Source organism: Stegodyphus dumicola, chromosome 3 (genome assembly GCF_044657685.1).
Source record: "Stegodyphus dumicola isolate Sdum_Otavi_A_Nest chromosome 3, ASM4465768v1".
In the NCBI taxonomy this organism is placed as follows: domain Eukaryota; kingdom Metazoa; phylum Arthropoda; class Arachnida; order Araneae; family Eresidae; genus Stegodyphus; species Stegodyphus dumicola.
Window position 1 is genome coordinate 211,794,706 of NC_140770.1, and position 18,315 is coordinate 211,813,020.

Sequence of the window (18,315 nt, forward strand, 5' to 3'; positions counted from 1 at the left end):
TAAATATATATACATATTTTATTTATTTATTTATTTATTTTTTTGGGTGTATGCGGTTGTGGTCTTGTATTGTATATGGTTCTATGTTGTTAGTCTGCTGCTGCTTTTTGAAAAATGTATGAAAATGTTGAGAATGAAAGTAGCATAAGTTACTTTGGTTAAATTAATATATACTTTTGTTTGATGACCTTTGTTGATATCTCAGGATGCAAGCGTACATATTACTTTATATTCCATGCTAAATACCTTGATACGAAGCATTTTAGCACCGTCAATATTTGTTTTTTCCCCAGTAACACATCTATTCACCATTACCAAACACACTCACTACACAAACACACCTGTGAGACACTATTTATTGTAAATGAAGACAGTTTCTTCTCCTTTTAACTACACTCATGGACACAATCGTATTTTAGGATATTTTCTACTTCTTTTCCTTTTCTTTCTATAGGCCCCCCTTTTTTTTTTTTTTTTTTTCTTTTTCCCTCTATTATTTTTGGGCCATTTATTTTAAATTTTATTTTGTCCCATCTTTTCTTCCTGGCCTTTTGAACTCGTACAAGATGTACGAAGTTCCTTTTTACTCTCCTCAAATACGAAATTGCCCCTCTTTCTATATACCTTTCCTTCGCACCTATGCTTGATTTTTCGCCCATCGGTGCAGAAAGACTTAGCGGGTGCAAAACAAGACATCTGTCTACTTTGTCTGTCTGTCTGTCTTTTTTTGCTTAAAGAATGTTTTGATTATTCATGAGTGTGTTTAATTCGGTGCTTACTGCAGAATGGATGAGTATTTGAATCTGGATTTCTTTTATCAGTTGGAGCGAAGAGATAAAAAATGTGTTATTGAGTGGTGTATGGAGAAAGGTTTGATTGCAATATCGTATAAGTGCCCGATTTGTGGAACAAATATGAAACTAGTAGAGCGAAAAAACCGTATAGACGGTTTTTAGTGGATGTGCAGAGTTACTGGAGGCGAATGTAGGCATCGAATTTCAAGATCAATTCGAAAGAACTCCTGGTTTGCGAAGAGTAAATTGAGCATGTGTGATGTTTTGCGAGTTACCTATATGTGGTTGGGTAAGTGCGGGAATGATTTTATACGAACGGAATTACGTATTGCTAAAAATACGGTGACAGATTGGAAAAGTTTTTGTAGAGAAGTATGCATGGAGTTATGTTTGAAGGAGAATGTTAAGTTGGGTGGGGAAGGTGTCATTGTCGAAATCGACGAAAGCAAGTTTAGCAAGCAAAAGTATCATAGAGGTAAAAGAGTTGAAGGAAAATGGGTTTTTGGTTTGGCTGAGAGAGGAACAGATAAATGCGTCTTTAGAGTTGTTGAAAACAGAGGTGCCGAAACATTGCTAGAAATCATTAAAGAGAATGTTCTACCAGGATCGATTATTATATCCGATTGTTGGAAAGCGTACGACTGTCTCGAGTTCGAAGGGTATGCGCACCTGAAAGTCAATCATAGCTTGAGTTTTAAAGATCCAGAAATGTGGTGCGCAATGCCGAGTTTGTGCAATTCTGGGATGTTTTTTTAAGTGAAAATAGGTTGATGTGCACATGGGCAAAGCCAATGTGGTGCGCTATGCCAAATTTGTGCAATTCTGGGATGTTTTTTAAGTGAAAATAGATCGATGTGCACATGGGCAAAGCCATGTGGTGCGCAATGCAGAGTTTGTGCAACTCTGGGATGTTTTTTTAAGTGAAAATAGATCGATGTGCACATGGGCAAAGCCAATGTGGTGTGCAATGCCGAGTTTGTGCAATTCTGGGATGTTTTTTTAAGTGAAAATAGGTTGATGTGCACATGGGCAAAGCCAATGTGGTGCGCTATGCCATATTTGTGCAATTCTGGGATGTTTTTTAAGTGAAAATAGATCGATGTGCACATGGGCAAAGCCATGTGGTGCGCAATGCCGAGTTTGTGCAACTCTGGGATGTTTTTTAAGTGAAAATAGGTCGATGTGCACATGGGCAAATCCAATGTGGTGCGCAATGCCGAGTTTGTGCAACTCTGGGATGTTTTTTTAAGTGAAAATAGATCGATGTGCACATGGGAAAAGCCAATGTGGTGCGCAATGCCGAGTTTGTGCGCGATGCCGAGTTTGTGCAATTCTGGGATGTTTTTTTAAGTGAAAATAGATCGATGTGCACATGGGCAAAGCCAATGTGGTGCGCGATGCCGAGTTTGTGCAATTCTGGGATTTTTTTTAAGTGAAAATAGGTCGATGTGCACATGGGCAAATCCAATGTGGTGCGCAATGCCGAGTTTGTGCGCGATGCCGAGTTTGTGCAATTCTGGGATGTTTTTTCAAGTGAAAATAGATGGATGTGCATATGGGTAAAGCCAATGTGGTGCGCGATGCCGAGTTTGTGCAATTCTGGGATGTTTTTTTAAGTGAAAATAGGTCGATGTGCACATGGGCAAATCCAATGTGGTGCGCAATGCCGAGTTTGTGCAACTCTGGGATGTTTTTTAAGTGAAAATAGATCGATGTGCACATGGGAAAAGCCAATGTGGTGCGCAATGCCGAGTTTGTGCAACTCTGGGATGTTTTTTTAAGTGAAAATAGATCGATGTGCACATGGGAAAAGCCAATGTGGTGCGCAATGCCGAGTTTGTGCGCGATGCCGAGTTTGTGCAATTCTGGGATGTTTTTTTAAGTGAAAATAGGTCGATGTGCACATGGGCAAATCAAATGTGATGCGCAATGCCGAGTTTGTGCAACTCTTGGATGTTTTTTCAATTGAAAATAGATCGATGTGCACATGGGAAAAGCCAATGTGGTGCGCAATGCCGAGTTTGTGCGCGATGCCGAGTTTGTGCAATTCTGGGATGTTTTTTTAAGTGAAAATAGGTCGATGTGCACATGGGCAAATCCAATGTGGTGCGCAATGCCGTGTTTGTGCAACTCTGGAATGTTTTTTTAAGTGAAAATAGATCGATGTGCACATGGGCAAAGCCAATGTGGTGGGCAATGCCGAGTTTGAGCAATTGTCTGATTTTTCTTCAAGTGAAAATAGATAAATGAGCACAAGGACACCGAGTTTGTGGAATTCTTTAATGTTTTTCGAGCGAATACTGATCGTTGTGTAAAAGGGAAAACGAGGTTGTGCGTGATGTCGAGGAGTAATGTGACTTTATTTATGTGCAATGTTTAACATATCGTTTGTGTATTTTAAATTTGTATTGTTGTTTTAATTGTGAATTATATTTAAGACATAATTTTTCATTTAAATTGTATTTTTAATTTTTTGTTTTTTGATATGTTTATAACGCTTTCCGATTTACGATATATATGGATAGTCCGACGATCGACTCAACAGTAGCAAAACTGTAAACTTTAACGCTTGAAGTAACGTTTACCTCATATTTTAATACGTAGTGTTTGGTATCGTAATTGCAAATAATATGTGTGTGTGTGCGTATGTGAAGCATTGCTTAGTGTTCCAAGTTTGTAGTATTTATTTTATTATATTATTTTCTTTCATTCTGAGAAATTAGATTTTTTTTATTTATTAATGCGTAGAATTCTAGCATGCCTGCACAGAATATAGCGTGATTTAGGAATTTTAGAAACTGATATGAAAGCTGTGTAATGATGTTCATATGCAATAAAAAATATTCTTTTTTTATTAACGTAAAGTTTAAAATTTTTAGAAATAATGAAAATTGTCTAATTATTGGTATGTAAGGAATTATGTCGTTACGTAGCAAGAAGGTAATTTGTAAAAATGATAAAATTGAAATGTTCCACAATATGAATTTAAATTAAAAAAAAATAGTTTATTTGTATAAATAAAAAAAATTAATAAAAAAATAATAATTTAATATTGAAGCTCTACAACTATTAGAGACTGCGACGTTGTTTATCGTTTTAATAATTGGTAGAATTCGCTCACTGTATCATGGTAATTTTATAAACGATTTATTATACTTATTATCAGTAACGCCTAAACTTAAATGTTATAAATGTAAATTAAAAGTAAGGAATTTGATATTAATTTACAATAATAAACAATTTATTATTGTTATTTTTAAAGAGAAAATAGAAAGTACACGTAGTGTAAATGCGAGACTACATTGTGACGTCATAAGCTTAGTCCCACCCATTTAATGACGTCACGCAGCTCCTCATACTGAACTTTGTTGATGCAGCCTATTCTGCGCTTTTACCTCATTAATAAAGCTTTCTCTTCAATTAGCTTTAATTTATTAATTTTATCAGCACGATTTAATTTGATTTCTTCCTCATCAAAAGTATTACATGCTCGAGTAAACAACCTTCTAAGTTGCTTTCTATCTTTCAAAACAATATCCATAATGCACAAAGAATAAAAGAAAATATAAAATATTTATTCACTCTTAAAAATGCAGCCGTAGTCCTGTCTCTTGGACGCCAGATATCCCGTTTTACCTTCAATATCAGAAGAATTATGATGGAAAATGAGTATACAATCAATTATCCAATGAAAGACATCTCGTCACAACACAAACAGTTTAATATTACAATTCTATTTACAAGTCTAATTAAGTGTTAGTTTTAGCTTTGACACCTCAAAGCAATACTCAGAACATAAATGGCGTAAAATATTACTCATCAGTTTTTAAATACTCATGAAAAACATCTCAAAAAGTCATTATTCTCATTACTAAACAATAGAACAAACTCGAAAACGTAGATGTGAAAACTCAACTGTTGCCAATCGCGATTTACTAAATTACATCAAAATAAAGATAATAATCAGGTAGAGGTTCAACTTCACACAATGAGTGAATGTTGATTTACGGTCAACATGCTGATGAATACATAATTTTGAATACATAATCGTTTGGTATGTCTGTTCTGGGTTAGAACTTTCTCTTTGAGAGAAATATGAGGAAAATTAAGTGAAAACAAATAAATAAATAGAAACTGCATGCAAACTAAAGTGTGACTATTATTATAAAATAAGCTACTTATTATCAGGAATAACGGCATTATAAATATTATTTATCGCACGGATAAATACAATACACCAGGAGTTCTCAACTTTTTTTTTTTTTTTTTTTTTTTTTTTGTGCCGTGGACACCTTTTACCAACTGCTAGAAGTTCATTTTCTCCTTCTTCCCCAAACTTGAAAAATATATATACATTTATTTTCATTTGGATTACTTCTTAACATGCTTCATTAATTAAACAAAAAAAGTATAGAAAAGATGATAAATACCAAAACTCGAATAAAAGTAGCTGTTTACCATGCATAAACTGAAACTAAGTACAGAATAGCTAAATAAAAAATTGGGTACATGCCTTCTGAAACTGAAATTTTCCCAATGGGGAATTCCTCCTCGTTGAGAATTCCTAAAATATACATATTTAATGTCGACTAAAATAACTGTTAGATACACAGGAATATTTCTATAACCCAGACTGTTATACTAATGCAGGCATGAGTGTATAGTTTAAACGTTACATTTTCCTTTCAGCATTTTAACAATAAAATAGAGAAATATAAGTTTGTTTTGAAGGCATGTCAAACTTGCTGTTTGATTTGCTTTTTAGACAGTTAGCGCTGCTTGATATTCAGAACAGAACAACGAAAATCAGCAATCACACACAGACTTCATTAAAATACGGATATGCAGTTGATTCTTCATAATACGGGTTTGAATTGTGCAAATTCATTTCAATGCAAATATTAAACTGGAAAATTGTTCAGTGAGTTGAGAACAAGTGAAAAGTCAGAAAATATGAAAAAGATTAAGAAAAATTTCGTTATGTTAATAATTTTGTTTCTCTTTAATTCACGAATTAATTAATCGCGTTAAGCGAGGTATTACTACATCTAAAATTTCAGGTAGCCTGTTTAAAGGTTACGCGTAGATTTTCGAAAGCACGGAAATTCAGCTCTATAAAATTCCGTATTGTTAAATTATCAACTGAATTCTGTCTTGTGGAAATATTCTCTTTTGTAATCTATATTTGAAAGGGTTTGTTCTTTCCGTTCCGGGGAAGATAACGTTTCGCTGGAACACATAAGATAATGATCCATTGTTTTTCCTCTTTTCTATGAACTTGTGTTTCCACTAAGACCTTGATAATGACCAACAAGCCCAAGCAATAAGATTTTTCTCTAATACTGCTCTTCGAAAGTTAATCAACAATAAACCATGTGTCATTGGTTGAACATGAATCTTATTTAGGTCGCGAACACCAACCTTAATTTTAAATCAATGGCATGATAGGATTTTATAGTTAAGATCGATATATCTCACTGAAGCAATTCAATTATGTGATAACATTTAAGTAGAACTGTAAGAAAATTCGTGACAATTCAGATAAAGTTTTCAGTGCAATTTATTCAAAGTCGTCCTCTGTTCTAAATGATGACATAATAGTAAATAAATTAAGAATTAATAATTTCTCCTCCGCAATTGGCAAGTATGCATACATGATCTTATAATATCATAAATGAATTCATCCAATTCTGTTTTCGAATATCAAATTTTAGTCAACTCTTAAATGGTGTGATCTAGCATTCAAAGAACGTTTTATTAAACATAATTTTTTTAACATAGAATTCCTCAAAAGAATAAATACCCTTTCCAATTTGAATATGAAAACTCAAAATACTTTTAAATACATATTCTTCTGATTTGTGGGTTTTGTAGAATTGGTATTTAAAATGACTGGTCGCTTATGCGGCCAGCCAGCTAAAAAGTATAAAAAAAAGCTTTTGTAAAAGTAGTTATTACAAAAACGAAAAATATACATAATGATTTTAATGAATCTAGTTAGTGTAATTTCGTGGATCCCGCTTAGTAAAAAATAATAATAACTGAAGTAATCTGCATTTGTTGCTAAGTTTTCTGATTAAATTTCAAGCGTAAATATCTTACACTTTACGACTGGCTAAGTAAAACTCTTATATCACTGATTTTTAATCAAAAGTGTCTTAAATTCGCACAAAATACAAAATATGAAATAAATAAGAAAAAAAAAATATTCAAAATTTAATTGTTCGGGCTTCGAAGTGCGTATGTTCGGGTGGAGAATTATGTCTGTTCAAAATATGGCACGAGGCTCCCCGGAGATTTCTCAATACTCCGAACTCAACTCTAAACTGAACAACTGAAAACTAATAAATACTCAGTCCGTCTTAAATAGTTTTTCCTCGGCCGCCAAGAAATTCCCGTACCCTCCATTTCTAAGGCATATACGTTTAAAATTACGTATGCGGTTACAGTTACATGTAAGAATCAATAACAGTATCAATTACATAACAGGGAAAAATTCACGAAATGGTAGCCAACACTGTCGACTTTGGAGGTTCTTTGCTAAATTTGGTGACAAAAATTATTCTCCAAAACCATCGCCAGCTTGGAAATATCTCCCCCATTTAGCGAGATAGCCATTTACCACAATATTAAATAGACTTGTCTCTAATATGTTTCTTCCAAAGTCTTGCATTTCTTGAGCCGTTCATATTACATTATACAAAACTCGTAAAGTTATTTTAAGATTATATTCAGTTAAAATAGTTAATGAGAAGTTAATGAGAAATTTTATTAGTTTTTTATACATACATAACACTTCTACACTTAGAGGAGACTGCAAACGTATTCAGACTCTGATTTAAGATCTCAAATGGTTTTCAACTAAATTAATTCGACAGACTACTATAATTTTAAACATAAATTCCAAACATTCAAGCCATAGATCATATATACTATAAATTCAAACAAAATGGCTGCTTGCAAATATCGATGCCCCATAGTAGGAGGAGAAGGAAAACATATATCATCCCATCGTAAATTCAAGCCCACTAGCAGTCCAATGGATAAGATTTCTGAACACTGGTAGATTCACCAGCGCTCGAATCCTGACAAACGACCCAGTTGCACGATCGTTTTCGTTGTTTTCCCTACATGTAATGTAAAAACGAGCAATTTCGCTCAGAAAGTCCTCCACAAAGCCATCCTTTCACTAAGGTAATCCAAGCATACTTTGCCATAATTAAATCCTAATCTGTCTTAAATATACACAATGTGAATATTTTTGTACTATACAAATAAAGAAAAGGATTCTGAAGACGTAACTGCCAAGTCATTTCGTCACATGGCTTGCGCACCAGGCTTAAAGTAAATATTTCCCATGTGTAACAGTAGCAAAAGTTTCTGCTTTGTCAGGGCAGGGAATTCACCTAGTAAAAGTAACAAGATATAATTTCGTGTATTAAAAATACCCAGAAGAAAGCATGTAAACGTGACGAAAATTAGATTATGTAATGTATATGAACAAGAAATAAAAGCTGTACGATTCTGGAACAGTAAGGTTCACTTTTTCGTATAGAACAACTAAAGTGGACTGCCATTCGTCTGCTGTAGTAACCTCCATTGACTCTTAACTAGATAGATAGCAGTTATTCAGCGTGCTATAGGCGCATGCAGTAGTATTCAGCGGTATAAAAAGTACCAGATATGGACGAATTAATTTAAGACCATAATTGCATTCCATCACATGCCAAATATAATAGGGGGACCGGAAAGTAATGTAAAATATATTACAGTGTTTTAAAAGTGCATTTCTAATACCCACAACTATGCACTTGTTTTTGTGAGTTAATAAATGGCTAAGAAAGAAGAATGGGAATGCAAATTACTTCCCAGTTAGGGATCCTATAAAGGAAGCTTATGGTATGTCCTTGCGGTTTTGGAGATAACATCAGTTTATCAAGACTAGTGTTTCTTTTGACTTGCTTTGGAAACATGAAATGGTTTCTGAATAGGTACAGGGAGCTTACTCAAGCTATGTTCAAGAATGTGTTAAGTAGACAATACAAGCAGGAAGGGTATACGAAACCCTTTATTTTCTATACTTTACAGGAATTTCCGAAACTTCGGAATACAGAGACCAACCACTTGTGGTCTGAACGTAAGAATATAAAAACTACTAACTAAAACTCTAACTAAAACTAACTTTGAATTAGTATACAAGTGCCTAGCACTAAGATTGGCCTTTATTTAAAGAAAGGTACGTATGTAGTACGCCGAGTTGCTAAAACTACGATACGTCTGCAATTATCAAGAGGGCTAAACCTCTGGCCTTGAAGGCAACCAGCAACAGAGTGAAAACTCGTAAAACTACAGTGGCAAGCGGCTTTCTTCCAATAAATCATTTCTCTCTTTCTTGGCAAAAAGCCACAACTTAAGTACTTGGCGTTAGCAAGACAATTTCCATAAATAAGTTAAAGCGTTTAATTCTGGCCGGAAGTAGAAAATAAGAAGTGATAGTACAGTTTTAAAATAAAATAAATGTTAGTAAAACTTAGGATCCTTAAAAGTTTACCAAGAAAGAAATGAAAATAAATTAAGTTAGTTTGATTCAAAAACAATCCGAATATTTTGAAATAAAAAATTCCTTTTATCGAGAAGAGTTAATTTTCATTTTCAACAAATTTCGTCCATGGAAGCATTCAGAAATTTCGAATTAATGAAATTGAAGTAATTGAAATCCTAAAGTTATTCTTACTAGAATTTATTAGAGAAGAGAATTATCTATTTCTATGCATTTCCTTTTTCTAATTTATCATCGCATATCACTTGCATATGGGAAAGAACACAACCATCTTCTTTTGGTACCTATAGCACAAATATTCCTTTTTTAGAAACTTATTCCAGAATTGTGTTAATTTACTGAAAAATAAGGAAAATTCAGATTTTCAAGTCAGAGTTTTCTTTAACTATAACAAACATGATTCGTAGGCTTAATACCGGTCGTCGTATCGGGAGAAAGTGTGTCATTGTATTTGCAAAGCACAGCTGAGCTAACAAAGAATAGAAAGCATGTTAGACAAGTGTCTGCTGGTCTGACGTCTTTCCTTGTTTTTTGGTATCTTGAACAGTGGCGGGTCGTGGCTAAAATTAGTGGGGGTGCTGTTCCAAAAAAATTTAACCTTTGTTTTAAAATTGTCTGAAAGGAAACAAACATGTATAAAAAGAAAATTTATTTTGAAACATCAGGAAATCTTACAATAAAAAAAAAAAATAATAATAAACATTTCTTAATGACTTTAACCAAGATTTTTACAGTTCACTCTTTGTCTATTCATTTAAAAAATGAAATCCATTCTTCTTGTTTTACTTTGCGCGAAACAATCAATAATATTCTCCTCCTTGTTCTTTATTGAAAGCTATGCAAGTGCATTTAGTCTTTCCGAATTCTAGTGCTTCTTAGAAAAGTTTTCATTCTTTTCAATGTTGAAAAGCAGCGTTCTGCCTCTGATGTAGTTATGGGAACTCTCAAGAGAATTTTTATCAGTTTCATAATTCCACTAAAACATCATCTAGATTATTTTAGAAGATAAATTTCAGTAGCTCATTTAATTTGCAATATTCATGGATATCAGACCTACAATAGAATACTTTTAGTTCAGTTTCAAGCTTTTCTTTGTCAATCATTGGATATGCTTCAGTGGTCAGTACTATTTCTTCTGTAGAATGTTCATTCCTAAAACTAGCGAAGCATTTCTTGTTTAACAATTTAGAAGCTGCATTATTTCAACATGAGGTATCTGATAAAAAAGCTTTAACCAAAACTTGAAATTATCATCATTTAGATATTTTAAAATTCCTATTGCTTTTGCAATAGGAACAGTTGTTTCATTTGTTGTTGTTCTGCATTTGATGTTGATTGAATTTCACTGAGGCAATATTTTAAAAGGTTGCAAATTTTCATGAACTCTGTTTATGGTCCGTATGATGAAGTTCCACCTTGTGGAGGAATACCATACGCGCAGAGTAAAAAGAAATCACTTTTTCGAACAACATGCCAGAATTTCGGCACTGCAAGAGCGACAGTGCTCTTGGAGCTGCATGAGCGACAGTGCTCTCCTCTACCCAGCTCATGGAGGTAGGAAGTAAGAAGGAGTCGCCCTAAACAAGTTTCTCCGTACCCTGCTCTGAAGCACCGGCGATCCCTACGTGGTGACCAAAACATTGGGTCATTTACCATTGAGTTCTATGGGATTTGACGCGTTCGGGTGTAAATATTTTGTAATTACGTCGCAAATATACATATAAATGTATATATTTTCTTTTTCTACAATACTTCAGAGTCCTAAGTATGTGAAAACAACATATTTTTAAACAACATTTCATTCTGAACGGAATTAAATGCTATACTTTTCACAGGACAGTTTTCTCAGAATGGTTTAATTTGAATGAAATATTTTCACAAGTTTTCGTTAATTACATTAGAAAAAAAAAATTAAGGTAATAATTCGGTTTTATTCGGTTAAGGTACAAAAATTAAGATCAAAGTTTATTGTATTATTAATATTAAAATTATGCATTATTTCTTTTCTATTTATAGAGCTTCTTCCTAAAATACTTTCTTAAATATGACATGATTTTTTGGCTTCTTTTAAATCGAAAAATGTAAGTCAATTTATAATTAATGCTCTATTCGGTTCATTTTAAATTAGAGAATTATTAGGAAAATAGTATTTGACTTTCTCTGAACATTTCTGAAAGGGAATAAAATAAGTTTTTTTTTTTTTTTTTTTTTTTTTTTTTTAAAGTATTATTTAAAACTTGTAACTGAGTTATTATAAAATGTAAAGGGAATAATTCTTTTAATTATACTTATCAGAATTTTTTTTTACCCTTCATTTCAACAATACATTTTCCAAAACTCTTTATTACGTTCTTAAGTGCGCATCTCATAGCATTTGTGTTACAATACCTTTTAACAGATTGCTTTCCAATACGAACAATTCTTGCTTAAATAGTTTTATAACGTATTTGTGAACAGGATTTCAATTTATGTTTACAATTCAATATTAAGGTTATTATATATTTAGATAACATTTATAATCATTATAAATTAGATACATTTAATCATTAGATTTCTTCACAGTACTATCACAGTTGTTTATAAGTGAATAAATTCTTCATTTCAAATACATTTATAAATAATTTAATGAATATTTAAGTATTTTGTCAAAGGCAGATACATGCTTTTTGCAAGCACATGCATAAATACCCATACATATTTCCTATTTATCATTTCCGGCATGTGCAAATCTTTAATTTCTGTGCATTCACTATATTTTTCGTGTAAAGTAATTTACACTAATTTAGCATACACCCGAAAGTTTTACATAAAAAATATATATGAATATAATTTGAATGAAAATTATAAGTATTATTTTTAATACCCACTCAAAGGTCAGTTTTTCTTCAAAATTCCCCCACGATGGCATCTCTCTCTTTAGGCAGATAGCCCTTGCATGCGTTACTCTATTTAAGAAAAACTTAATCTGACCTATGTGCCTAATTACAAATATTTTAACATACATAATTTTATATTTACATTTAGCCATCAAGTTTCAAACTTTTCAAATCTTCTAGAAAATAAATTTTGGCAGATCTCTTTTAGCAATTTTCTTAAAATCTATATTTTTGTAGTGCAACAGCTTAGAATTTTATAAAACAAATTCATAATCAAAATCGCTGTTGTTAGTTATCGAAAAATAACCAAGATGTGATTTTTGCGTAAATGTCAGTAAACTATACAAATTGCTATTATCCATCACACTATGAATGTTTCTTTCATGCGAGAGTGTCCCTTTTTCGATTTCTATGGAACTGTCGTGTGTCGAAATACTATCAGAATTTTGTCAAGCGAGCTTCTGAATGTAAACAAAAAAACACCCCGTCTGGTGACCCAAGCTTCAAAGCAGTGCTTCACTTCTAGCGCGGAATGGCCCCTCCTCCCTTTCCTACCTCCATGATTCTAATACGAGGTACGTAAACAACTACAACGACACTCTTAATGCACAAAATTTATATCATTTGAAGAATTATCGTTGCCACATGTTCTATTCAAATACTATAATAAAGCTAAAACGATGTGTGAAAGAAATTAAGCAAACAAGACAGAAAAGAAACAGTTTTTCACAGACGATTTAGTATTTCTCATTCAATTAATTCAGTTCTCACTTCGCGACAGGGCAAAAATACATAAAAACTCAAAATATCTGCATCAAAAATTACGAAGTAAATCTTAAACACTTATTTCCTCGAAAAAATTCCAGAAAGGATTAAGCATGATTTAATTCGCAATAATAAATGAAAGCGTTATTTTTGTGTTGCGAAGCTTCTCTTTAGATTGGCAACAAATCTACAATTCTGCTGTTTCAAATGTAAACAAATATGTCCGCCATGTTATTTGAAACTTAACCGCACTTAAACAGCTTTTAAATTGTTGATAATTGTACAAATATTGCTTCCAGAATTAAGACAGGCATAAAAACCTTAACCGGTAGATAAAAACAACATAATTCAATCATTTTTAAAGCAAAAAATGTACAATTTACAAACATATAAGAGTAAAGAAACTGAGATCACTGAGCCGGATGATAACAGAGTGGATATATATATAAATACATTTATATACGTTTGGTGCGGCCGATTGCAACCAAAATACGAGGTGCACATCTACATGTTATAGCAGTCCTATATACAAAATTTCAACGTTCTGAGGCTACTCGTTTTTGAGTTATGCGAGATACGTATGTACATACGTTCGTACAGACGCCACGAAAAATTCTCTTCAGAATTCATTTTAAAGCAGTTTTATAATTTTTTTGGAGAAAAAGAGTCTTGTATTCTGTCCTTACGTACAGATATCACGCAAAACATCGTTAAATTGCATTTGATAGCCGTCAAAATGGATATTTTCGTTGAAATATGTTGCCTGAAACTTTTCGCGATTACAATACTTCCTTTTTGCTTCGTACAAGGAAGTAAAAAAACTTCATAAAGGTGTCGATTGCTTCAAATTTGAACTAACCATCATTAGCCATCATTAGCCATCATTAAGCTTTATGACAATGTACAGCTGTTAAAGCGACCTTCCCGTTCAAAGGATGCCAAATGTTGCTTCATAACTCTTAATTAAAATGAAAATATTGTTGCGTGGGTACGGGTTCGTTATGAAATGAATGCACAAGTCCGATGAAAAAGGAACAAAAATTTATTATTATCACAACAAAAATGCTTAAATTTTCTCAAATTATTATGCAGTATTACAATATCTCACAGTAGTTATCTTTTAACTACTCAAATGTCCAATAGAACTTAATTCAAAACAGCTAAAGAACGCTAATCCGCGAATTCGCTACAATCAACAAGAGCAGTTTTCTAAACAACAAGCAACTACTACGAACTGAGATGTTTTCCTCCTTTTATAAGATTTTAAAAGTCACGCGCTAGAATTTTCCAGTACTTTCTCGAAATCAAAAAAGAGATATTTATTTATTTAATGCACGCGCTCTTGTATTTTCAATTTTTCCGGCTTAGCTTTCTTTTAATATTCGTCACGCGCTGCACTGCGCGAGAAATAAAACCATTTAATTTATAATTGAAGTAACATTAGCTTTTTAAATACCAAATTCGTAACAATATTTATTGTAATGTAGAAGAAAGATACTTTCACAAGAGATACCATGTTTTGCTGGAACTAAATGTAACAACCCTAATACCAGAACAAAATGTGACTTTTAATGCATAACAAAGAAGACCAAGGCTTTCTGTATGAGTTAGAGTTGTTCTAACTCATACAGTTAGTTCTGTATGTTAGTTCAGAAGTTAGTTCTTGTTAGTTCTGTATGAGTTAGTACATTGGTGTACTTTAGAGCAATAGCTGCTCCTCTAGTATTTGTTCACATGCGCACGTGAACCCTCAAAGAAAAACGAAAAAATTAAATTTATTAACAAATTGAATAAAATAATATCAAATACACTTCCAGATTTTTATCAGTTTCAAGGATGAATTCCCAGCCCCCTCTTTTAAATCATGGAGGTAGGAAAGGGAGGAGGGGCCAAACGGCGCTAGAAGTGAAGCACTGCTTTGAAGCTTGGGTCACCAGATGGGGTGTTCTTTGTTTACATTCAGAAGCTCGCTTGACAGGATTCTGATAGTATTTCGACACACGACAGTTCCATAGAAATCGAAAAAGGGACACTTTCGCATGAAAGAAACATTCATAGTGTGATGGATAATAGCAATTTGTATAGTTTACTGACATTTACGCAAAAATCACATCTTGGTTATTTTTCGATAACTAACAACAGCGATTTTGATTATGAATTTGTTTTATAAAATTCTAAGCTGTTGAACTACAAAAATATAGATTTTAAGAAAAATGTTATGCGTAAAGAATGAAAAACACCTTACAGTACATTTAAAATTGTATACGTCTTTCGATACCCTTGATAGAGTATTCGCTACTTTTATTTTATTTTCCAAACGCCAAAATGTTTTAAATAAAACAAATTTTTTTCACATCCATATATTATTTAACATGTACCTTTTAAAATTTTTTAGAGTAGAGGCTTTACTGCTGCCCATTTTAAACTCATCGTTTTAATTTTATATATCTTTAATAAAAATAATCACTTTGCGCTTACACGTTTTACTTATTTGGGTTAATTAAAAATAAAATTACCATCAAATGCTGCAATCCTCGTCAAAATTAATAAATATACACACAGATATGCCAATAAGTTAGCTTTCCCTTGATTTGGAACCACACATTTGTGTAAAATTATGTACAGTTTTACACAAATGTGTGGAACAGAAGAGGGATACATTTGCGAATTTGGCGGAAGTACCATGTGCGGTCAAGATGATGTGACCATGCGAACGTGCTACATCATCAAGACAGCTTATTCAGAATTTGAAAACAGGGTAATCGACGGAGGTGAAAACATTTGTATATCCTGCCAAAGGAGGTCCGATCATGAAATGGTCCTCTTATTGATTCCAGATTGTTAAATGTTTCCCACGCAAATCTTTTTTTCTCGGAAATTCGAGTTTTATGCTGGCTTCTTAACGTACCCAGGTCATTAAATTATTTATAAATGTATTTGAAATGAAGAATTTATTCACTTATAAACAACTGTGAAAGTACTGTGAAGAAATCTAATTATTAAATGTATCTAATTTTTAATGATTATAAATGTTATCTAAATATATAATAACCTTAATATTGAATTGTAAACATAAATTGAAATCCTGTTGACAAATACGTTATAAAACTATTTAAGCAAGAATTGTTCGTATTGGAAAGCAATCTGTTAAAAGGTATTGTAAAGCAAATGCTATGAGATGCGCAATTAAGAACGTAATAAAGAGTTTTGGAATATGTATTGTTGAAATGAAGGGCAAAAAAAAAATCTGATAAGTATAATTAAAAGAATTATTCCCCTTACATTTTATAATAACTCAGTTACAAGTTTTAAATAATACTTTAAAAAAAAAACTTATTTTATTCCCTTTCTGAAATGTTCAGAGAAAGTCAAGTACTATTTAAAGTATTTCGCTAATTCCTAATAATTCTCTAATTTAAAATGAACCGAATAGAGCATTAATTATAAATTGACTTTGAATTAATTATAAATTGAAATTTCAATATTGGGCGATTTAAAAGATGCCTCAGAAGCCAAAAAAACATGTCATATTTAAGAAAGTATTTTAGGAAGAAGCTCTATAAATAGAAAAGAAATAATACATAATTTTAATATTAATAATACAATAAACTTTGATCTTAATTTTTGTCCTGAAAATTGTCCTGTGAAAAGTATAGCATTTAATTCCGTTCAGAATGAAATGTTGTTTAAAAATATGTTGTTTTCATATACTTAGGACTCTGAAGTGTTGTAGAAAAAGAAAATATATACATTTCTATGTATATTTACGACGTAATTACAAAATATTTACATCCGAACGCGTCAAATCCCATTGAACTCAATGGTAAATGACCCAATGTTTTGGTCAGCACGTAGGGATCGCCGGTGCTTCAGAGCAGGGTACGGGAGAAACTTGTTTAGGGCGACTCCATCTTACTTCCTACCTCCATGATTAGAATGGCGCCGACATGGATGACGCAGTTTCGACTTTGATTATACTTAATAAATTCAGTCACTCTCGATCTATTTCAACCAAACTGAATACATTTAATAATAAAACATTCACACGTAAACATTTAGTAATAATTCAGGAGTACAGATAAGCATAAAATAAGAATTACAACCGTTACAGGCCAGCTACGCTTTTAGCGACCGAATCCTACGAACGACAAATCTCAAAAGCGTGTTGCCAACGCATGGCTACGAAAAGGTAGATATTAATTCGACAGGCGTGGAAGTGAACATACTCCCACCCTATCACGTTTAGTCCTGATACACAGGCAACGGTGAAAGTTTATTAATTCCTCTTTTGAAAACACCAGTTTTAGTTTTGACAGTGGCTACGTGAGCTAAGCCGTCCTTGCCCGGATGGACATCGATGATCCGTCCAATAGGCCAAGTTAGCGGTGGAGATCCATCTTCGATGATAAGAACCACCGTGTCGATTTTTAGATTGGGTCTGTTGTACTGCTACTTGGATCTCTGCTGAAGCGAAGTCAAGTATTCCTTTTTCCATCGCTTCCAGAATCCCAGACGTAGATTCTGTACAAGTTCTCACCTAGAACTCCTTGTGCGTAAATTCTGATGGGTCTCTGGAAAGGAAGTTAAAGTATCACCTGTAATGAAATGAGAAGGGGTTAAAACATTAATACAGTCAATATCAGTATCGCTCACGTAAGGAAGTGGACGTGAATTCAAAATAGCCTCGATCTGGGTAAGTAGTGTTGACAACTCTTCGTAGGTTAAAATAGTCTCTTTCAATACTCTTCTCAGATGAAATTTCGCTGAGCGAATGCCGGCTTCCCATATTTCTCCGAAGTCGGGCGAAGCAGGCGGTATAAAATTCCATTCAATAGATGACTTAGTTAGTTCTCGGGAAACCGATTCCGTTGCATACAAGGAAGACCAAATCTGATTTAGTTCTTGTAGTTTTCGGCATGCTCCCACAAAATTGGTACCGTTGTCACTGTAAATGTGCTGTGGTGCACCGCGACGTGAAATGAAACGTCTAAGTGCAGCGATAAACGAGTCTGCCGTCAGGTCAGTGACTGCTTCTATATCCACAGCTTTAGTCGACAAGCAAACAAACAGAGCTATATAGCCTTGTTGTTTTAGAGCCACGACCCTTATTAAATTTCATGGTAATAGGACCAGCGTAATCCACACCAGATGCGTAAAAAGGTCGTTCCAAAGTCACACGATGTTCAGGTAAGTCACCCATCAATTGCGGATTTGAAGCAGCTTTAAATCGATGACATATTAAGCAATGGTTGACACAACTGCGTATCAGTTTCTTTCCTCCAATTATCCAGTAAGATTGTCTGATGAGTTGTGATAATAA

General features: G+C 33.2%; 1 long non-coding RNA gene across 1 annotated transcript in view; it reads left to right on the top strand.

Annotated features, from left to right (window-relative positions):
• The first annotated feature begins 755 nt into the window (after positions 1 to 755).
• LOC146998265 (uncharacterized) overlaps positions 756 to 18,315 on the top strand; it is a 283,096-nt gene continuing 265,536 nt past the window's right edge. The window contains exon 1 of the long non-coding RNA XR_015040404.1: positions 756 to 1,083. This is a non-coding gene — a long non-coding RNA (uncharacterized LOC146998265). The remainder of the gene's footprint in view (positions 1,084 to 18,315) is intronic.